Here is a 20863-nt window from a genome sequence, read left to right as displayed (position 1 = left end):
CACTCTGTGCCCCAGCCCCACTGGCCAACTCTCAGATCCTCAAAGGTGCCAGGATCCCACTATCCACAAAGCCTGGTGCGTCCTGTGCCCTCTTCCTGGGCAAACTGTGCCAAGTAACATCAGGTAAACGTAGAGCCATCCTTTCTAACACATCAGGTATCACTTGAGGGAAAAACACAGGCATGCACACACAAAAAACACACACCCATTGATTTGGCTTTTGAAGTTCACCTGCGTCAGATCACCCCAGACTTAACAAATCAGAAATTCTGAGAATCAAATCTGGAAATCTGCCTTTTTAATAAATTATCCAGATGATTCCTACGCACAGTAAGTTTAAGAACCACTGTTATAGGAAGACATTGCACATAATGTGCAAATACCAGGGAACTAGATGAAGCTAATAACACGGAACCTGAGAAAGCAGAGAACAAGAAAGAAAAGGAAAGCAATGTCCTGTAGACCCGGAAAGTCCCTGGCAACACACCTCCAAGAAAGCAGCAGGAAACTGTTCCCAGAGGAGAGAAGAGCCATGGAAAAACCCTAGGCCATTGTTCACGAGGGTCATTAATTACTCTGGCTATTTACAATCTCATGGACACTTCCTCCTATCTCAAGGTGCTCCTGGGACACTCAGTAAGAAACCCCCCGACACGCTCTCTCACCGCAGGAAGAACACAGTGAACCTGAGCCAGGGATCTGAGATGGGCAGGGCCACCTCTCACAGTCGCACAGTTTCTTCTGGGCATCTGGAAGAATCCTGTACCCAGGAGCCCTCCCCAGGGACTGGAATCCCAGCAGCTGCTGGACCACCCTGCCCCCAGCTGGCCTCATGCCTCTGTCAACCCAGAAACGTTGGGGAATGAGAAGACTCGGGAGGAATCCTCCCAGCACCTCTCCACCAACTTTGATATCCCCTCCCGTAGTACGGTGAATAGTGTTCCCGAGATTCATGTCCACCTGGAACATTAGAATGTGACCTTATTTGGAAATGCAATCTTTGCAGATGTAATTAGTTAAAATGAGGTCATACTAGACTGGGGTGGGCCCTAAATCCAATGACTGGTGTTCCTAAAAGAGGAGGAGAAGACACACAGACACACAGGGAAGACGGCCCTGTGAAGATGGAGGCAGAAAGCGGAGTGATGCAGCTACAAGCCCAGGAACACCAAGGACTGCCAGGAGCCACCAAAAGCTAGAAGAGGCAAGGAATGGCTTCCCTAGAGCCTTCAGAGAGAACATGGTCCTGCTGACACCTTGGTGTCAGATTCTGGCCTCTAGGACTGTAAGAAAATAAATTTCTGTTGCTTTAAGCCAGCCAGTTTGTGGTACAGCTGTCCCTCGGCATCCACAGGGGATTGACTGGTTCCAGGACTCCCCACAGATACCAAAATCCACGGATGCTCGAGTCCCTTACGTAAAATGCTGTAGTATTTGCACATAACCTACACACATTCTCCCATATGCTTTAAATCATCTCAACATTATTTATAATATCTAATACAATATAAATGGTATATAAGTAGTTGTTATACTGTATTCTTTAGGGAACAATGGCAAGAAAAAGTCTGTACATAATCAGTACAGATGCAGTTTTTTTCCAAATATTTTTGATCTTCACTTGGTTTAATCCATGGACGTGGGACCCACAGATAAAGAGGGTCAACCGTAATTTGTTATGGCAGCGCAAGGAACCTAACATACCTCCTTTCTTAGGAAGCCTGAGCTTTAAAGTCATATTATTACCAAAACTTGGGGATTCTGCCACAACAAATAAAGGAAACTTTGCCCTTCCAACACTGTAGGTGGTCTGCCCCAGCCTCGCTCAGAGCCACCCTCCCACTGGCCAGCCCCGAGTCCTTCCCAGATCAGTGCTCTCACACCCCGACTGTCATCTACCAACCAACCACCACCCCTGACCAACACCTGGCTCCCTCCAGGAACCCCTTCAAGCTGTGGCTTCATACACACTGTCCCGGCCGGCCCTCCACTGGCCCAGGCTGGTTACTCCCAACCAGCTCTTTCCACACTTGCTCAGCATGGGCAGCTCTGAGAGGACAGAGACCAGGTCAGTCTGGTACACGACCATAACCCAGTACTCACCACAGCTCAGCACACAGGAGCAAACAGACAGCCATTAGTGACTTAATGGCATGTACAGATGCCCCCTGCTCTTCATCACTTGGCCCAGAAAAGGGGTCTGTCTGCTGTGTGACTTCTCACAGCTGTGATTATACTTCTGCTACAGGAGTATACTATACTATAAAGATCACTCATTGATTGCTATTCATTCAAAAACTGTGCATCATGTACCTAAGTGCCTGACATAAGTCACTGGAAAAGATAAGCAAAAAGCAGACCCAGCCCAGGCCTTGATGGCATTACAAATGGGGGTGGTGGGGCATCTAAGTCAGTCTTAACAACCTAGACTCAAAGGTGAAAAACAATATAGCAATCTTGCTCATGAGCCTGTCTCCCCATTAAATTATGTCCTGCTCAGTGTTCCCAGGGCCTGGAACAGTGCCTGGCACGTAACAGGCAATCAATAGTGCTAGATGGATGGAGGATGAATAAACTGAGGATGGATGGATGAATGGCAAGAACAGTGTCTGGTGCATAACAGGCAGCCAATAACTGGAGAGATGGATGGACAGTCAGAGGGATGTATGGATACAGGCCTGGCACATAACAGGCAGCCAATAATGATGACCAGAATGAAGGATGGGTGGATATCTAGGGAGCCAAGCACCTGGGATGAAATTTGCACAAGGCACAACTTAAAAGCACAAAAGATGCCAGAGCCCTCTAAGTGTTACCTCTGAAACCTCCACCTCATTTCATCCCAGACCAACAAGCTGCCTCCTGGCATCTGAAACAGTAATTCTAAATGAATCCGGTATGCCACCTCTAATGTAAACACTGAGTAGAAAAACAGCTTCACCAACACAGATGTGCTCTAGCTTGTTTCCTTCCCTCCCCTTTCTTTCTGTAATGGGAGATTTAAAAGCCTGTTCTGCCAGTCCTCGGCCACAGAGAGTATTTACCATTCTAAAATGTTGACTTCACTCTTGCCAAAATGTACACCAAATACCACTGCCAGGTTGTGTCATTCTTAATTATTATTTTTGTGATTCTTCCTTTGTCTACTGCCTTAAAAGAGACTTCTCTCTGAGGGAACCAGAGCTGACTCTGAAAATTTCATTGTCATATGGGGCGGGGGGCGGGGGGGGGGGGATAATACCACAAGCTGAAGGAGCAAAGAAGGGATCTGAGGGTCCTTCTAGCAGCATATCTAGTTAAAGCCCCCTTCTCTGGTTGCCTGTAGCAGAGAAACCGTTTGCAACAAAACAAAACCAAAAAACAGAACCCCACCTAAACATTTTACCTTCCACAAAGCAGCTGGATCTCAGAATGACAGAGCAGGGGTCCTCATGAGACTCATCTTTGGGTCTGGCTTGAGTCACGTTAGATTCCCTGCATTTCCAGGGTCTAGTTGGTCTCACATCAGTAAGGAAGTTAAAGTAATTCAGATCCTAGGGGGCCTTTCTTCCCTTTGATTTCCCTTTGCTGACGGTAAGAACAACTCAATCTCTGAGAACAACTTGGTTTCCTTTGCTTCCAATTCAGGCCCAGAAATGTCATATATTTATTCTGGCAATAAGTTCATCCATTCATCCTTTAACTCTTCACCGAGCACCTCCTCGATTGTCAGGGACTGTAGGTGGCAAGGAGAATAAAACATAGTCCTTGCGGTCCCCAAACCTGCAACCTAGTGGAAACAGATACGCAAAAAGTGCACACTCTAAACATTGCAAATTTCAGTGGCAAGATTATAAAAATGCAAATGCAGGCCAAAAGGAATGGTGTGAGGAGGGGCAAAGCAGATTCCCATCACCTCCACTACGAGGTAGCAAGCCACGCCCAAGGCCACGGTGGAGGTGGCGTATCAGCTACAGAGAAATAAAACACTCCGGAGACAGGCAACAAAAATTCCAATATGGTGGTGGTGGCTTCACAGATGTACACAGGCAACAAAATTTATCAAACTGTACAATTAAACACGTGCAGTTTTTTGTGTAACAAGCTTTTAAAAAAAATAATAATCTCCCCAATACTATGCTACCTACTGTCACGATCTCCAGGATGATGAAGGTTTCTGTAGTCATAAACTAACAAAAATGGCCTGGCTACACCAAGCATACCACCCTGCCATACTGTTGCTCTTGATCTGCTCACAGCTTCTTTTATTATTTCAATAAGTATTTACTAAGCATCTACTGTGGGCCAGGTACTATCCATTTGTGTTCCCCATTACACTACAAACAAAATCCTTCATAACCCAGCTCGCCTGGAGTTTGTAACCTCCTGCAGTGGCAGAACCAAGTAGAAAAGGTAAGTGCTGTCTACATATTGAGAAGGGCCTGCAGCATTCTCACAACATGGAATCAAAGCTACTATGAAGGATTTCCAACATCACGATAGACAACAACTTGTTGAAAGCTTACTATGTGTAGGCTCCTACCTGCTTCAAAGATATTATTCATTTAATTCTCCCAAAATCCCTTCGAGGTAGATATTAGTGTTTCAATCCATTTTATAAATGGGCAAATTGCCAGTGAGTGATAGAACCAAGATATAAACCCAGGAGCCTGACTCTAGGGCCCACAATTTAAAAATCTAAGCTACGCCGCCATAAGGATAAGTTGTCCACCAACTGCCCCAGAAAGCCACTTTATAAGTGATTCTCTGGGCCAAACTGTGAGACTCGGCTGACACTGTTCTCTGCTGAGCAGATTCTCCGGCCTCCCCCATGAGTACTTCCACCACCTTTGGAGCTTGATAAAGGCAAGTTTGAGAAAGGAGGGAGATCAAAGCTTTCTAAGCAGCAGACCTCTGTAAGGGAGAGACTGACTCTGGCATCTGTGCCAAAGGAAGGGCTCAGTGTCATGGTGCTTCAATGGGACAGGGAGAGACAGAAGCTCGGCTTCCTGGCTGCAGGCAGAGTAGCACACAGGGCTTCTAGATGGTAAACTTTTCTGCTTTGTTGGTCTTTTAGAACACAAGTCAGTCACAAACTTACTGGGTGAGATCATGGTTGTAATGATGACAGAGGCCCAGAGGAACACAGACCTCCTCCGGATCAAAGAACCTTCCCACTGTCCCCATCCAGGACTCGCAAGAGAATCATGTAAAGTCAATCCAACTGCTGGCAGCCCACAGGCAGCAAGAAGCCAAAATGCATCAACATGTGAGAATGCATGTGAGACGTGGATAAAAATCCCTGTGGTTACAAGCCACAGGCATCTGTATTAATAGCAGGACTGCTATAATTAGTCATTTAGGGAAAAATAAAATAAAACAAATCTGCTCCAAGACAGCCTCCCGGAAGAAATCAAACTCTGAATTTCGTGAGTGCTATATGGATGGTTTTAAGAATCCAGATCCTGCCACACTGACTTTCTTTCCCAAGAATGCCTTTGACCTTAGCCAGCAGTCACATTTGGTAAAGAGGAGTTGAGCAATGCCTGTAAGGAGGACAATTTCCATGTTCACAGAGGACAATGAGGTCTCCTCGACCATACCCACTAACAACTGTGAACATCCTACAATACCGCAAAGGCCTCATGACTCCCACATGAGACCTGTTGCTTGTAAACTACCCCTGGCTGCTCAGAGCCCCTAACTGGTCAAGCCATCCCCCCGACTCTTTGCTGCTCTCTTCTGCTCACCTCACTCACAGGACCCTTTCTTTTCTCATTAACATTTCTCTGCACCTTTACCTGCCTCTTTGCAGAAAACCTCGCAAACTCTCTAGCACACAAGTGCCTATCACTATTCTATCAAGCTCTGGAGGGAGAAAGACAACAAACCCAAACTATTGCTAGAAGACAGTTTAATCTCTATCCTCTGGTCAAAGTGAATCATCTTCCCAAGGTTGGGGAGGGGGTATATGCCTATGTAGACCGGACCCTGGAAATACACAGAAAAGCCTGCTATGACTTAGGCAAGTCTCCTAACCTCTCTGGACCTCGGTATGACAAACTGTGAAATTAATAGGCAGAAATAAAGTCAGCCTGGCAAAGATGCGATGGAAGAGTATCCCACGCACAAGGAACACCAGGATCACAAGGCCACACGGTGGGGGAAGCACTTTGGAGAGAGGGCGGGGTGGGGGGCCCACATGGGGCCTCAGCATTAGAATCCACTCCACACAGCTGCCTGCAGGCACCAGTTCTATCAGTGATCCATAAACAGTTGGAGCTGCCTTCTGATTATGGAGGCAAAACTCAGGTCTCTTGCATGAGCCTATGAGGGACAGGAAGCCAAATTTCTCATAATAAAACTGAACTATTTAAAATACAATCTCAAACCTGGATATGGTAGAATGATGTTTTGCTAACAACCTAATGCCTGATGTGATCTTAGCTAATGTCAAAAATGTACATTCTGTGTGAATAAAAATACAAAATCCACCCATCTGTAAAACAAATTATTTTAACACCAAATCCACCTTGATTAATCTGTAGTTTAAACTGTTCATGACTCAGGTGATGCAGAAATCTTCTTGTGGCCTGGCTGACTCTGCGCACTGAGCTTATCCACTGCTCTAATGCTAGACATTTGCACAGTAGGAATACAGGCTTATGTTCTCCTGAAAGTTCTTTCAGATCCATTCAACATCCAGCTAATAGCTATTCTTTACATGTGAGGCACAGGTGCTGCACAATACAAAATCAAAACCACATGCAGCCTTTAGTAAGAAAGGAGGAGGATAGAAAGGAGATGAACAGAGGACCTACTATGAGTCTGACACTGACTGACATTTCCTTCAACCCTGCAACAGCTCGATCAGGTGGGCATCATTATTCCTATTTTAGGGAGAGACTGAGGCTCAGAGACATTAAGAAACTTTTCCACAATTACATACCTAATAACTTCAAAAGTTAGCATTCAAATACAGGTCTGCCTCCCGAGTTTATACTCTTAACTACTATAACATGCTTCAAAAATACAGAATATATTTAAAAAAAAAAGCTGGTTGCAAGAAAAAAACAAGCAGTAAGTAGCATAGACAGACAGACATAATTTGTAATGAGAGTACAGACAGAGGAGAAACTGTCCTCAATTAGGAAGATGGTATTTCCCTAAGGAAGGGGTATTTGAGCTGGTTGCTGAGGGCTCCACCGAGGAGAAATGGGCAGAATAAGCCCTGCAAGAAGAGGGGCAACTTAAGCAAAAGCACAAAGGCAGGGGCCATCACATTGGCTGCACACACAGGAGACAGCAGGGCCAAAAGAAGGGACGAGGCCAAGGAGGAGGTGGAGAGGCAGGTGGCGCTCTGCGGAGGCGTGGGGGAAGCAAGGAGGGCAGGGGGCAGCAAGGGGCTGAAGCGCAGAGCCAAGGCCCCCACAGATGAAGGGAAGAAAAATCCAGTCGGGGGGCTCTGCCTGGGACACAGGTTAGGGGTGGTGAGGGTCTGAGCCAGCAGTGGCTCGCATGGCGAGAAGGGTTTAGAAGAACACCAATGATGTCTGGAGACTGAGTGGGGAGAAAGAAACCATCAAATGTGGCTTCAGAGGTTGAGCCAGGGCGACTGAGAAGGCACAAATAGAGACCACAGGAGGTGAAGCAGACTCAAGGAAAGAAGATGGGGACAGGTCAGGACTGAGGCCCCAGCAAGACATGCAGATCAGAAACATCAGGAAAGTGGCTGGGGCTGCAGCAGAGAAGTCTAGGACTCCTGTCCACGTGGGTGGCGGCAGAAAACAGGGACTAGAGAGAATAGGGTCAGAGAGAGACACAGCTTCTGGTCTGGGAGAAGAGTGGGAGGGAGGGAACCCTGGGCAGACTCACAGGACAGCAAAGGGGAACAAGAAACGGATGCTCAGAAGGAGACGGGGCAGCCTGGAGAGCACACTGGCAATGAAGGAAGCGAGAGTTTCAGGAAAGAAGAGGAATAAAGAGAGAAAAATCACATAGCGGGTAGTATTTTAAAACAAGCACACCTTCTCAAGCACCATGCATCTTTTTAGAAGACATGCTGAATACAAATGGGAATGCTTTGGTAGGGGAGAGACAAGAGGTGTGCGTCGCCTGCTCTGGGATTTCGGGTTTTATTTGTATGAGAACCTCTCTTACCCAAGGCTGAGGAAACGAGAGTCCACACCTACTTCACAATGAAAACCTACGTGAATTGCTTTAGCTAAGATGAAAATTACCCTGTCCAAGATGGTTTCAATCTTTCAAATCACTTTTCAATACTGCAGACCTTCACTCCCATACCTTCATACCGTTTTAAAGTGCTCTTTGTGGCTCAGAGAATGGTAATAAAAACATTTTTTAAAAAATCAGACTTTCTAAAAAAAAAAAAAAAAGAGTTGGGGATGGTATCAGCATGGAACCAATAAACAGCATGGAAGAGACTTTCAATAAATTTCGGATCATTGCCTCCAGTTAAAAATCAATTTAGTGCATAGATAACTAATTGCTCCTGGGTTCTCTAACATACCCACATTTGCCCTCTGACAGCCATTACTTAGTAAGGCCAAGAAACCAAGGAGGCGAGGAGGGAGCTGCCTGGTTCATAAACCAGAAGCCACTGGTTAATTCCCATAAGCCACAGCTGGGCTACAGACAGGCAGTGAGCAGGTCCCTGTTTTAGGGACTTTCAATCTTGCAGTCTGCTACAGGAAAACCTAATGTACAAAAACCATGCAAAGAATCATATACAGCACTAGGGCACAGATGTTCAAAGCTAAAGCAATTCTTTGCCTTGCTACAGACTCATTTTAGGCAGGATTCTCTCTCACTGTGCTCACCTTGGCAGCGTCCACACCACCTACACAACTCAGATCTGCACACAACTGTTCTCTGACACGTCTGTCAGATGAAGTGATGAACATCCGCTCCTGGCTGATAGGCCAAGGCTTGAGAACTAGCTATGGTGAGAATCTGACCACAGAAAATAAGAAAAAACCAGAAGTGAATAAAGGAGGAAAATGGGACTGGGCAAACCTTAGGGCTACGCACAATATTTACTTCAAACAAGCTTTTTGGTTCAAGGTTCTGTGGTCTCAAATTTAAATAACCCCAGGGAGAAAGACAGCCACCCATAATCTCCTATTACCACCAGCAATGCTGACCAAACAGCTCAGGGAGTTTCTGATTCACAGTCCGGGTAAAACCACAACCAGTGTCTTACACTTACAACTAGTGTCTATAGCAACTTACAGTTTAACAGCAGGTGGCTGAGAGAGCTGGCCTTTTGCAGTAGAAATAAAGAAATCCCAGGTCACACTGTGGGCAGAAATCAACTTCTCCAACTGAAGTTAAAATTGCTTTCTCCCAAGTCACTCCTTTCACCCACCAACTAGAGCTTTACCACCTCCAGACACTGCCATTCCATTGGATTCGCCAACTGTGTGTGGACCCCCTCCCATGTGGCAGGCCCTGTCCTAGGTCAGAACCAACCCAGCCCAGCCCCTGCCCTCAGGGGGCTTCCACAGCCCTGTCCCTGCTCTGAATCAGGGGGTTCCCGAGCTCACACACAACCCAATTCTCATCCCGTCTCTGAGTGTTTGTCCTTGCTGTTCCCTCCACCAACCATGTGGAGAGGCCCCATTTCCAGCTGTCCAGATGGGCCAATCCTTCAGATGCCACCCCCTCCACGGAGCGCCCCCGTCCCACGCCAGCCTCCCTGCGGCACCTCCCTCCACCCACACCACGCAGGTGCCGCTTCCCTCCTCCAACCTCTTCAGCCAATCTATCTGTGTCACCTAACAGCAGTTAATACGTCACTATCCTTTGCTATCTTAGCTTTGTGACGTAGGCTGGGACAGCCTCCCCAAGGCTCCATTTCTGTATCTTTAAAACAAAGAGATAATAGTACCTAATCATAAGAAATGAAAAAATAGCCACCTTTTATTAAGATCTTACTATGTTCACCAGAGAAATGCTGTGAAATTTACAAACATCATCTCACTTGACCCTCAAAATCCTGCAAAGCAGCACTGCTATCCCCATCTCACAGATGAGGAAACAGGTGAGAGAGGCTGCGGAATGTCCCCAAGGTGCAGACAACAAGCAACAGAGCCGAGATCCTCACTCCGGCAACCCCACGCCGGAGCCCTCTCCGAATCACCACCTGCTGCTGCCGCCCCTTTGTCACTTTCCTACCTACCTCCGAAGGTTGTTCTGAGATGATACATGAAACGTCCTCAGCACACTGGCTATTTCTGGGTCTGTCACCATGGTAACCTCCTTTAAGGGAGACTTGTTCACATATGTGTATACTTTAAACATACTAATTAATAGAGAATGAATGAATGAAGGAAGAAAATGAAAACCAAGAATGAAGGACATCTGCTAAACTACCAAAATAAGATACGGAAGTGTCTTACAAGTGGTTACTCAACATGCTATATATAGATCTTCACAGGACAGCACAAAATGTAACTCGCTTTTTCTCCCAAATGTATTTGAGATGCAGTCTGCATTCCGGGGGTATAAAGGGGAAGAGGTGGGGGTGGTCACGGTGGAGGGAGCAGAAATGACACAGCACATCTCAGAAGCGGCAGGCCTGGTTCTGCAGCCCTCACGAAGACAAAATCCTCACCGAAGGGAAATCCCATCCAAATCCTCTTTGCCAGGGAGGAGGAGAAGGTCGAAGAGAATAATCCGCAAGAGGACCTGAAATTCTGGCTCACCCACGCCACACCAAAGGACATCCCCTGGGAACAAGAGACAGGCACCACATGTGGCACACCCACCCTCCCTCCCGTGCTGTGGTGACTCCTTCCCCCCTGACACATGTGCCTCAGCTCCCCCACAGCACAATCACTACCCCAGCCATGTGACCTCGGCCCGTCGGATAATACCAGAGCCGCCCTCACAACAGGTAATGGTGAGTCAACAGGTAATACGCCAAGCCAGTGTGTGGCATGTGACAAGCACCCAACGTGAGTCAGCTATAAATGTGGGCAGGCCGTGGCGATGCAGAGACGCTATTGTGAGGAACACAGAGACCTACACAGCCCTAAACGCTGCAGTACCCCGCCCTGGCACCCTTCCATGGAACCATCGCATGGCCTTCATACATGGACACCCTGGGTGGCCGGTTCCATTGTGGTGCACAAAATACACCTCTCCTTTGACCCTAACAACAACAAAAAAATCAAAATTCCATTGGTCTGGGGGGTGGGGAGAAAAAAGCATGTGGGAGAAGTGGGAGTGGGGAGACAAAAAAGGAGAAAATGGAAAAAAAGAAAAGGACGCAGCCTGAACAGCTGCTACCAACGAGCCAGGAGCTGCACTGGTGGCAAGACCAGACGTGGGGGGAAGTAGAGGCAGATCCCTGTGGCGACTCAGAGCTTAGTCTATCAAGAAAAGAGACTGAGGGACAGCCCTGTCCCTGAAGCCATCATGGTCAGTGCCCGCCAGCCAGAAGACAGGGCCACCAGCACGTACGCCAGCCAAGGCTGACACTCGGCTGCTACAGCTGATTTTAGTATTCAGCAACTGATTTGTGTCTGAACAAAAACGGTACACACAGAAGTCTCTTCCTTTTCTAAAAATACACAAGTCTGCAGTTCAGCACTGAGAAGGCCACCGAGAGCGTGTAACAAAGACAGAAACTGCGGATGTCTGGCCACCAGAAGGAAAAGCATTTCCGTTAACAACAGCAAAGGGCGTGAAGTTACCCTTTAACCCAGAGGCCCAAATACATCCTGGGAAACAGCGTGGCACAGAAGAGCTCCGTGGTTTGAGACGGACTTGCCCGACTCCCACCTCTGACGCTTGCTATTCTTACTTAACTTCTCTGAGTCTGTTTCCCCTTCTCTAAAGCGGGGTGATAACAGCACCTGGTAGAGTTCTTATAAGGATTAGAAACGATGAACGCAAACCACAGAGGACAGTTCCTGACACAGAAGAGATGATCAACACACCGTTGGTTATTCCTAACATCCCAGTCTCTGTTGCTCCCTCTCCTCTCATCCCTAAAACAACCCAGCCGAGGAAAGGAAAGACTGATTTTCCCTGCTCTCCTGGCGGCCTCCCTGGAGAGCTGCAGCTCCTGAAGGACATTCCTGGTTCCTGCTCTGGGCAGCAACACATGGGCCAAGAAATCAGGCGGCTGCTTGTTAGCGAAGGGAACAGAAAAGGAAGTGCGTCCCTCCAGGCCTCGTGGAGGGCTCCCCGACACGCTAAGCCTGGGCAGGCAGCAGAGGGCAGAGGAGGAAGGAACCTGTGGAAAGGGGGCTGCGATCGACTAAAGGGGTTCCTTACTCTTCCGGAGTTCACAGACAAAGAGCTCTACTCTAGAAGGTCCTGAACCCTCTGAAATTGAAGATGAATTTTGGGTAAACGTGCGTTTTCTTGAGAAGGAGTCCAGAACTTTCATCAGATTTTCAACAAAGTATTTGACACTCTCCTCAAAAAAAGACGACTTTTAAAACCAACAGCTCATTCAGGGAAAACAAGAATGTCTGAGAAAGAAAAATATAAAATGACTTCTAATTTTTAACTCACATGTAATGACATTTTCCAGGTGTTTTACTATGTGTTATCTCAGTCCCCACAACACTGGAAGGAGAAGGGGATCACCTCCAGAAGGGGAAACTGAGGTTCAGAGGAGCACGCCACTCCCCAAGTCCCATAACTAGCAAACGGCGGGGCCAGGACTCAGCCCCTAGAATGTCTAAGGCCAAAGCTCAGGCTCTTAATCTCATCACAGTGTTCCAGTCCAAGCCACAGACCTTATAAACTAAAAGGAAGAGCGGAAGGAAAGACGGGGAGGGGAGGAAGAGACGTTGGTTAGAACCTGACTTACAGTTCAGCACTCTTTCCACTACATCCATCCTGCCCCGGTCTTCACACAACCAGCCATCAGGAAAAGACAATAAGCCACGAGGATTATAAAATCACTACTCCACAGGTATGTTACTGAGACTAAAATGAGGCAAAACGTAAGAAAGCACTTAGGTTTGGCTGGCATGTAGTAAGCACTCAATAAATAGCAGGCACCATTGTTATCATTACAGTCTAGTGGATCAGCATGTCCCAGCAATCAAAGGTATCATCCATATGCCAATGAACCCCACATTAATTGCTTCAATGAACCCATCTCCTTGTATCCCTGAACTCCACTCAGATGCTGGGGAGACAGAGGCCTCAATTTGGCTCCCAGGAGTAACCACATTCTTCCCCACAGCTGCGAGCTTGGAAAGCCAGCAGCGGCAGCCAGAAAGACTTGGGTGCATGCCTGGGTCCCAGAGCCAACTAGCCAACATCATCCAAGGTGCCGAGAGGTCTCAGAAACCTCCAGGGTGATTACGGGGGTAGGGAATATTCATGACAAACTTTTCCAGACATAGAAAGAAATCCAGAAAATAAGTATAAGAAGTTGTCAAAGGTGGGATAGGTACAACTCTGAGCCAGATATGCCAACAGATGGAAAAAACAAGGTTTTGATAGACCAGGGCTTGGGGGAAACAAGATTAGGGGGACCTTTGAATCATAATTTTTATGTCCATGTAAGAAAGCCATCCAACTGATGAAAATTATCCTCCTTGAAGAATCACATGAGTTTGCCCCAATCTTCACAGCCAGAATATACCACCTCTAGTACAATCTATGAAGTTGCCATTTATTTATTAAATAATTATTCTATGTGCTAAGTAAGCCCTTTATACACATTATCTCATATAATCCTCAAAACGAAATTTTGAGGGAACCACCATCCCCTGTTTTACAAATTGACCTTGGAAAGGTTTCTAAATCTCATGCTCTGCTACTATGCATTTTAAAATCAATTATTGAGTTCCACCTAGGGGGCCTCTAAGCATGTTTTTCTCCTAATCCTTCTAGAAACATAAGAACTAAACTTATTCTATTCTATCCTGTTCCAAAAGATTTCTTGTACTGGGTGCTAAATGCAAGATGAACTGCACTAACCTGAGGTTCGGCTGTGTTTGGCAGCACACAAGACAGGGGCATAAATGACACAAAGTACAGGCAAGGTGGATATTAACAGTCAAAAGGAATGGGGATTGGACCACAGACCTTCTGTCCCACAGACTGACATACCCAAAACACTCCACATTCCCCTCTTTCCACGAACAATTTCAAGAAAATATGTCTTCTCTTCTCAAAGACAAAATTCTTGAAACACTGGTGGAGTATCTATAGAGTAAGAGAGTCTATAGAATAAGAAATAGAAAAGAATGCAGGGGAAATATCACTTGGAAAAAAAGCAAACACATAACACCCTGCAAGTGTTCTCCATTAGATTTCCCAAAGCAAGTCATGACTTTGGAACCAACCCATTAACACAAATCAAAATAATCTGAACCAAATGTTCCCATTTAAAGGCCCTTTCCCCCTTGAAGGTTTGTACAAGGGAAAATGCACTCTCATACACCAGGCACCTTGTTCCAGTGATTACCACCAGACCTGGAGGTTTGCATGGCTCTTACCAAACTAGTGAGAGTCTATGAACCCCAAAACCAAGAACAGAGATCACAAAGAGGTAGGGAGAGGTAGACACAACGGAACGTGGGAAATTTTGCAACACGACCTCCCTCTGAAAATGAAACTTTCTCTGTGGATTTTTGTTCCTAGAAGTCATCCTTCAACACGACTCAGGCACTACTGTACTTTCCTTGCCTCCACCCTCTCCCATCAGCCATCTCCTTTGCTCCAGCCAGAGGGATCTGTTGCTTAGCAACTACCCTCCAACAAAAACAAGAGCCAAGATGAAGTCAGGCTTCTGTCATCTCCTGCTCTCTAGCACTCACGGGACAAGCTTTAAGCAGAGCCAAGAAATCTACAGTTTCCATCAGACCTGGGGCTCAGAGGCTGAGGAGCTTTGCAGAATTGCCCGCAACACTCACCCTGGACCACTCCAGCTAGGGTAAAAGGTTCTCATTGAACATTAAGGCTACACAAGGACTCAATACACTGCAGGAACCACTGCACCCCCCAGCTCACATCCAATCTTTCCTCAATTATGGTGTAAGCATCATGGCAACGATGTCCTGGATTTAGCCTAATACGTCTTCCAGTCTAGGTGTCTGGCTCAGCACCATGAGATCTGACACCTGTGGTCACCTCTCCAGGGACTGTCCTTGACACTTTCTCTAAAGTTAGTTCTTCCCTATCACCCAGGATTTCTTTGTTAGTGATTTTTACGCCTCATTTTGTCTCATTGCTTTCTTTATTTTCTGCCTATATGAACAGAGGGACCCTGATTACGGTTTTATCTTTAGTCCCTAGAGGCTGATACAAAGAAGGCACACAATAGTTACTGAATGGATGAGGTAAGATGAGGAAAAGAAATCATGTGGAGGCCCTTATATACGTATATCCTTAAGTGGTACGACAAATAACCTAAGATTACTAGCTTCCCTAAATGACCTACTATAGATCTAGTTTTTATGAATTTAAAAATCTTTTTGTATATCTTTTCATAGTTTCAGTCTTAAGAAAAACAAATTCTATGTGTTTACTATCTACCGTGTGAAAGTAATACTTTTCATATTTCTGCATTACTTCTATTGAACATTTCTTTGGAGGAGGAAGGGGAGAACTGGTAGAGTAGATATTGGGGTGGTTAATCCAACTGTTATTCTAGGATCCCGTGAACAAGCCCACGCTTACTCCCTGACAATTTCATCTCAGTGTATGAATGGAGTACACACAGGGTGACCTCAGAGAAGGGACCTAAGTGAAACTCCTCGCGAGCCTTTTCTGACGACTGTTGACCAACTGGGCTCACGGCAACTAACACTTGCCACGGGCTCTCCCCATCCATTTACCCAGAAACCTTATAACTATCTGAAATTCTTATCCTTTTTCTTGTTTACTGTCTTTTCCACCTGAATCAAAGTTTCATAAGAGTAGAAGCTTGTCTGCTTTGGTCCCAAACCCCCAGAACATTTTAGGCCCTATTAAACAAAAAATTGTCCAAAACAAACAAACAAAAAAAAAAACTTACATTGACTATGCAGTTAGCAAGGTTGCCTAAGCTTCTGGACAAAGACTTAGGGCTAATTCCTTCCTAAAAGAAAGAAATAACGTATTATTCCTCCACAATGAGGTAAGGCTTTGCCAGCCACTCCCCATCATATATTTACATAGTTCTGAGTAAACATTGTTCAGTTTCCACCCAAAAATTGTTTAAGTTTAGCCTTCTAAACATCTGCAAATTCATAAATCACACTGACTATGAGGATAAAGGAACTCAATATAACTATCCAAGCCCTGAATGAGCCTATTTAGCAAGAATAGAGTCAACACATGTGGCACATTATATTTTCTAAAGATAGCCACACCAATACATCCCATGCCACATGTTCTTCTTACAACAAATGAGACAGGACACTCCTGTATCAAGCACTGGGGTCCACCTTCCCTCCCCTTGAACCTGAGTGGACCACTGTAATTGCCTCAACCAAAAGAAGAGAGTGGAAGTGATATGCATGACTTCAGAGGCTAGGTCAGAAGAGGCTAGGCCTCTCTCCCTCCCTCCCTCTCTCTCCCTCTGCCTCTCTCTCTCAATACAGAACTGCACAGCACACAAAGCTTTTTCAATGTCTCCAGTCTTTGAGCTCTTTGGACTTGAAGAAGCTGAGGCAGGCTCTTCGGACAGCTGCCACTTTCTTCCTTTACCACCCATTGCATCTGCACAGAGACTAAAAGTGAGAACATTTCCCTGTTGAATAAATTCTTCTCACCAGCTTGCTTGTTCACTCTCAGAAAAGCCTCACTCCAGAACTTTTTGGTTTTCAATAAGCCAGAATAGGGATTATTTACCTGCACGAAGTCTCCCCTAGGTCTCAACAGACCATATCAAGCAAACTTAGAGGGGTATTCTTTTAATGAGAAAAATCCTCTAAATTTCAATACTTATTGCAAAAGTATTTCACATGAGTATGTCCACTATCACACATGGGTTTCAGCATCAGACCACACATGAGTTCAAATACCAGTTCTGCCACTTGTTAGCTGGGTGACCTTGGGCAAGTTGTTTGACTTCTCTGTACATTACTGTATCTATAAAAGAGACAATAACCTTCAAAGGATTGTTATGAAAATTAAATAGGGTTGTTATAACTAACACGTATAAAGTGTTCACTATGTGGGGGGCATTTTTTAAGCACCTGAAGGTGCTGAGACCATACCTGGCATACAGTGGGCATTCCCTAAGTGGTAACTGCCATTAGCATCATTATTCTAACATCATTAAATCAGCATTTGTTCCTATGACTGAGGCCACGATGCCTCTGGGATAACTCTGTCAAGATCAACTCTTAGTTGTAGCACAGGAGCAAAGAGGTGCAAACTCATAATCAACTTAAATAACTCATCACAAACTCGTCAGATACATCAGAATCATATAAGCTGTTTGTTAAAATGCAGATGTGTGGTTTTACCTTCATAGATTTGATTCACTAGTCTAGGAACATACTCCTAGGAGTCCAGGAACATACTTTAACCATCTCCCACTACCCCTCCCCAGGTGATTCCAGGAAATGCTGCCATAGAGATGCTGGTGTCAGTATCTGGACTCAATCAGTCACGATGCCATACAAAGACCATAAGCTAAGAGTCAGAGGGTGCTGGGTTCTAGTCTCAGCTTTGCCTCTATCTATCTAGTTCTCCAGCTTTCACATAGTCACTTAACTTCTCTGGGTCTCAGTTTCCTCGTCTGTATGAAGTTTCAGAGTAGATAATTCCAAATATGCCTATTTTTCCGAAGTTGGTCTGACGACATGACCCTTGGACACAAATCCTTCAGGCCAGCTTGTTTTGTGCATTTGTAGTAGCAAACAGAGTAAGAGCTATAATTTACTAAGCCCCAGCTATGTGCAAGACACTATCCTGGATGCTTATTAATTCATTTAAGTATTTTTAATGGTAACAACCACCTTGAAGTATAAGGATTATTAAACAAGATGATAAAAACCAACTCAAAGAGGTTCAACAACCTGCCTGAGGAGACACAGCCAATGAGTGGCAGAGCCTAGATTCTACCCCAGGTTGACCTGACCCAACACCTGTGTTCTTACATCATTATGCCTTTGGCCATCTCACTATAAAATTCATTTCCTTTGTATTTCTTTGTTTTTGTTCAATCAAATGTTAAGAACAATGAAAGTTTGGTTGTAAGCGATTTCCATTTAATGGGAGGCAAAGGAGGAAGAAAATGCAAAACCTATTTCCTTGTTAGGCCATCATACAAACATTACCAGAATCAATCAATATTTTACCCTCAATTTCATACCTAAAACACGCAGATTGCTGTCTGCCAGTATCCCGTTAGGGAAAAATGAAAGCTGTGAATTACCAGTGTAAAGTTATGTACACAAAGAATTATTCTTTAATTCTGCTTCCATCTGAAACAACTGGAGGCACAAAACTGTTTTGTATTGCTTGAGTTAGTCCTAAGAAAGGAGAAAGAATTGGGGTATAAATACATCAACATTTCACCAAGGCTGCCAATCCAAAACTTCTCATAAACCATGAGGCATAAAAAGGAACAAGGGGAACTAGGAATCTGGCAAAAGACTCAATACTGATTTCACATTCAAAATTATCTTCTGCAGAGAAAAGACAAGACCAGCTCACCCCTAAGCAACTCAGTTCCACAAAGTATCAAAGGGCAAGAACAGGGCAGAAGGTGCTGCAAACCTAAAAAGTAGGCCCTCATATCATTGCTAAGTTAAGCTCAAAGGAGACCCAAGAGCAACAAGACACCACGTCAGAATGAAGCGTTTAGCGTGACGAACTGCAAAGTAGGTAAACAGAGAGGCAGGGAAGTGAACACAAAGCACTGAGGTTGGTCAGTGGGAGAGGGTGAAAAAACAGCATTTTGCCAAGATCCTTCTTCCCGTTCTTAATTCCTCTCATGGGAAGAACAGAACTTTCCGACAGAGTATCCCCCACTGAGCTGAGAGATACGAGGGGAAAGTTTCTCATGATGTCTACCCTTCTGTTTGCTTCTGCCAAGTAACTTAAAGGGAACCTAATCCCAGGCCTTCTCGCCTCCAAATTTCATTACTTCATCTCAGGAACTCGGAGGAGTAAAGGGAAAAAGGCTGAGAAGGAAGAGAAACAGCATTAGCCACAGCAACGTCCAGATAACGGATTTTAGATGAAAACTTTGGGTTTCCAAATTTGTTCTGTGAGCGATTTAAAGGGTGTTTGAGGAACACCCAGCATGGGGTAAGTCACACAAGAAAAAGCACAGGATTTGAAACCAGAAAAGTCTGAGCTCTGACCTCAGCGCCACCTGAGCCACTTCCCAACTACCCGACCTGAGGCAAGTTACGCAATCTTCCTTCAGTTTCCACATGTGTAAAATGGGTACGATAATAGCAACCTTATACAACTGTTTCTCAGTTTGTTTTTTTTTTTTAAAAAAAAAAAAGGCTTAATTCACTTTATTTTTCTTGTATAAAAAATTCTCTGTTGTAACCACAGCTGGTGCTTGGATCCTCCGCACAGAGACTCTGGGTGGGTCTTGACAAGAGGTTCAGTGACTTCCTGGTAGGGAGACTTGGTGAATACTGTCCCTTTCCAGAGGTCAGGAGTCAGACAGCCATAGGTCTTAGAGATGGCATCAAAGGTGGCCTTGGTGGAGTTGCCCAGGGTGGCAGTGCAGCCCCTGGCTGAGGTGTAGCCGTCATCAACATCAGCCATCAGCAGCAGCTTCTGGGGCACAGGGGCCGAGACGACATCAGTTCCTCTAGGGGCAGGAAGAAGATGCACCAGCACAGAGCCACAGCAGCCTGTCACCTTGCCAATCTTGTTCCCCCAGTAGCCTCTCTGCACAGGGACAGTGGAGAGCTTGACCAGGATGATGGCCCCTCCTTGCAGCACTTAATACCCAGACCAACGTGGCCACTGTGGTCTCCGATGGCAACAAACATCTTGAACCTCGTCTGCAGGCCAGCGCGGATCTGCTTTTACACTGGCATAATCTTCAAAACCTCATCCTTCAGATACACTCCCAGAAAAAAGTCAGTGATCTCAGACCCTGTGATGGGCAGGGAGAAGAGACAGCTCTCCTCCAAGGACTTGATCTTCACATCCTTGACCAGGCGCCCAGCCTGGTGATGGCCACCCACTCCTTGTCCCCAGCCTTGCCTTTACGAGCTCCACAGCCCAACCCTGGCCCCGAGCGCTACTGCTGAAGCCCCCATGGCACCCGGTTCCAGGGCCCTTTCACTACGCCGATGTTATCCACCATTTGGTGTTTTCTTGGAGAAGAATCATGTTAATAGAACCGTTTCAAAGAATAAATGAAATAACATATGCAAAATGCCTACTATGGTACCTGACCAGAGTTTTTCTAAATCGGGAAAGGAAGTAAGCAAAAAATGAGCCAGAAAGTCTTATTTATATTTGTAGCATTTTGAACTACTCTGTGGGGAGCCTAAACCTGGGGCCCCCTGCAGTTCTGTGCCGACCTTCACTCTTTCCAGTCTGTAGAAAAGAAGGCCTTCAAGATGTTTCAAAGCACCCACAGACGCCAGGGAAAACCATCGCGATCATGTCAGACTGGGCACACGGAGGGCACACGGAGGGCACACGGAGGGCACACGGGAGGCACACGGAGGGCACACGGGAGGCACACGGAGGGCACACGGAGGGCACACGGAGGGCACACGGAGGGCACACGGAGGGCACACGGGAGGCACACGATCATCTGAAGCCGCAAACAGAGAAATGAGAAGAGGTGGTCTAACGTGGCAGGTAAGGGCGCTGACTGCCTGCTGCACAGGGCATGTTGAACTCCAACATTGGGAAAAAGAAAAATTTCTTTAAAGGGTAAGTTGTAAATGATTTAGATGACTGGTTC

At 45.9% G+C, this 20863-nt stretch overlaps 1 protein-coding gene and 1 pseudogene across 3 annotated transcripts in view; both read right to left on the bottom strand.

The window, feature by feature from the left end:
• The window catches only part of ARHGAP26 (Rho GTPase activating protein 26), a 378528-nt gene that overhangs the window by 294170 nt on the left and 63495 nt on the right, over positions 1-20863 (bottom strand). The window lies entirely within an intron of this gene.
• LOC138393264 (small ribosomal subunit protein uS5 pseudogene) overlaps positions 19433-20863 on the bottom strand; it is a 64604-nt pseudogene continuing 63173 nt past the window's right edge.

The sequence above is a fragment of the Eulemur rufifrons genome, chromosome 10 (assembly GCF_041146395.1).
Source record: "Eulemur rufifrons isolate Redbay chromosome 10, OSU_ERuf_1, whole genome shotgun sequence".
NCBI lineage: Eukaryota > Metazoa > Chordata > Mammalia > Primates > Lemuridae > Eulemur > Eulemur rufifrons.
Note: the sequence above shows the minus strand (reverse complement) of the source record. Positions and strands in the feature narration are given on the sequence as shown.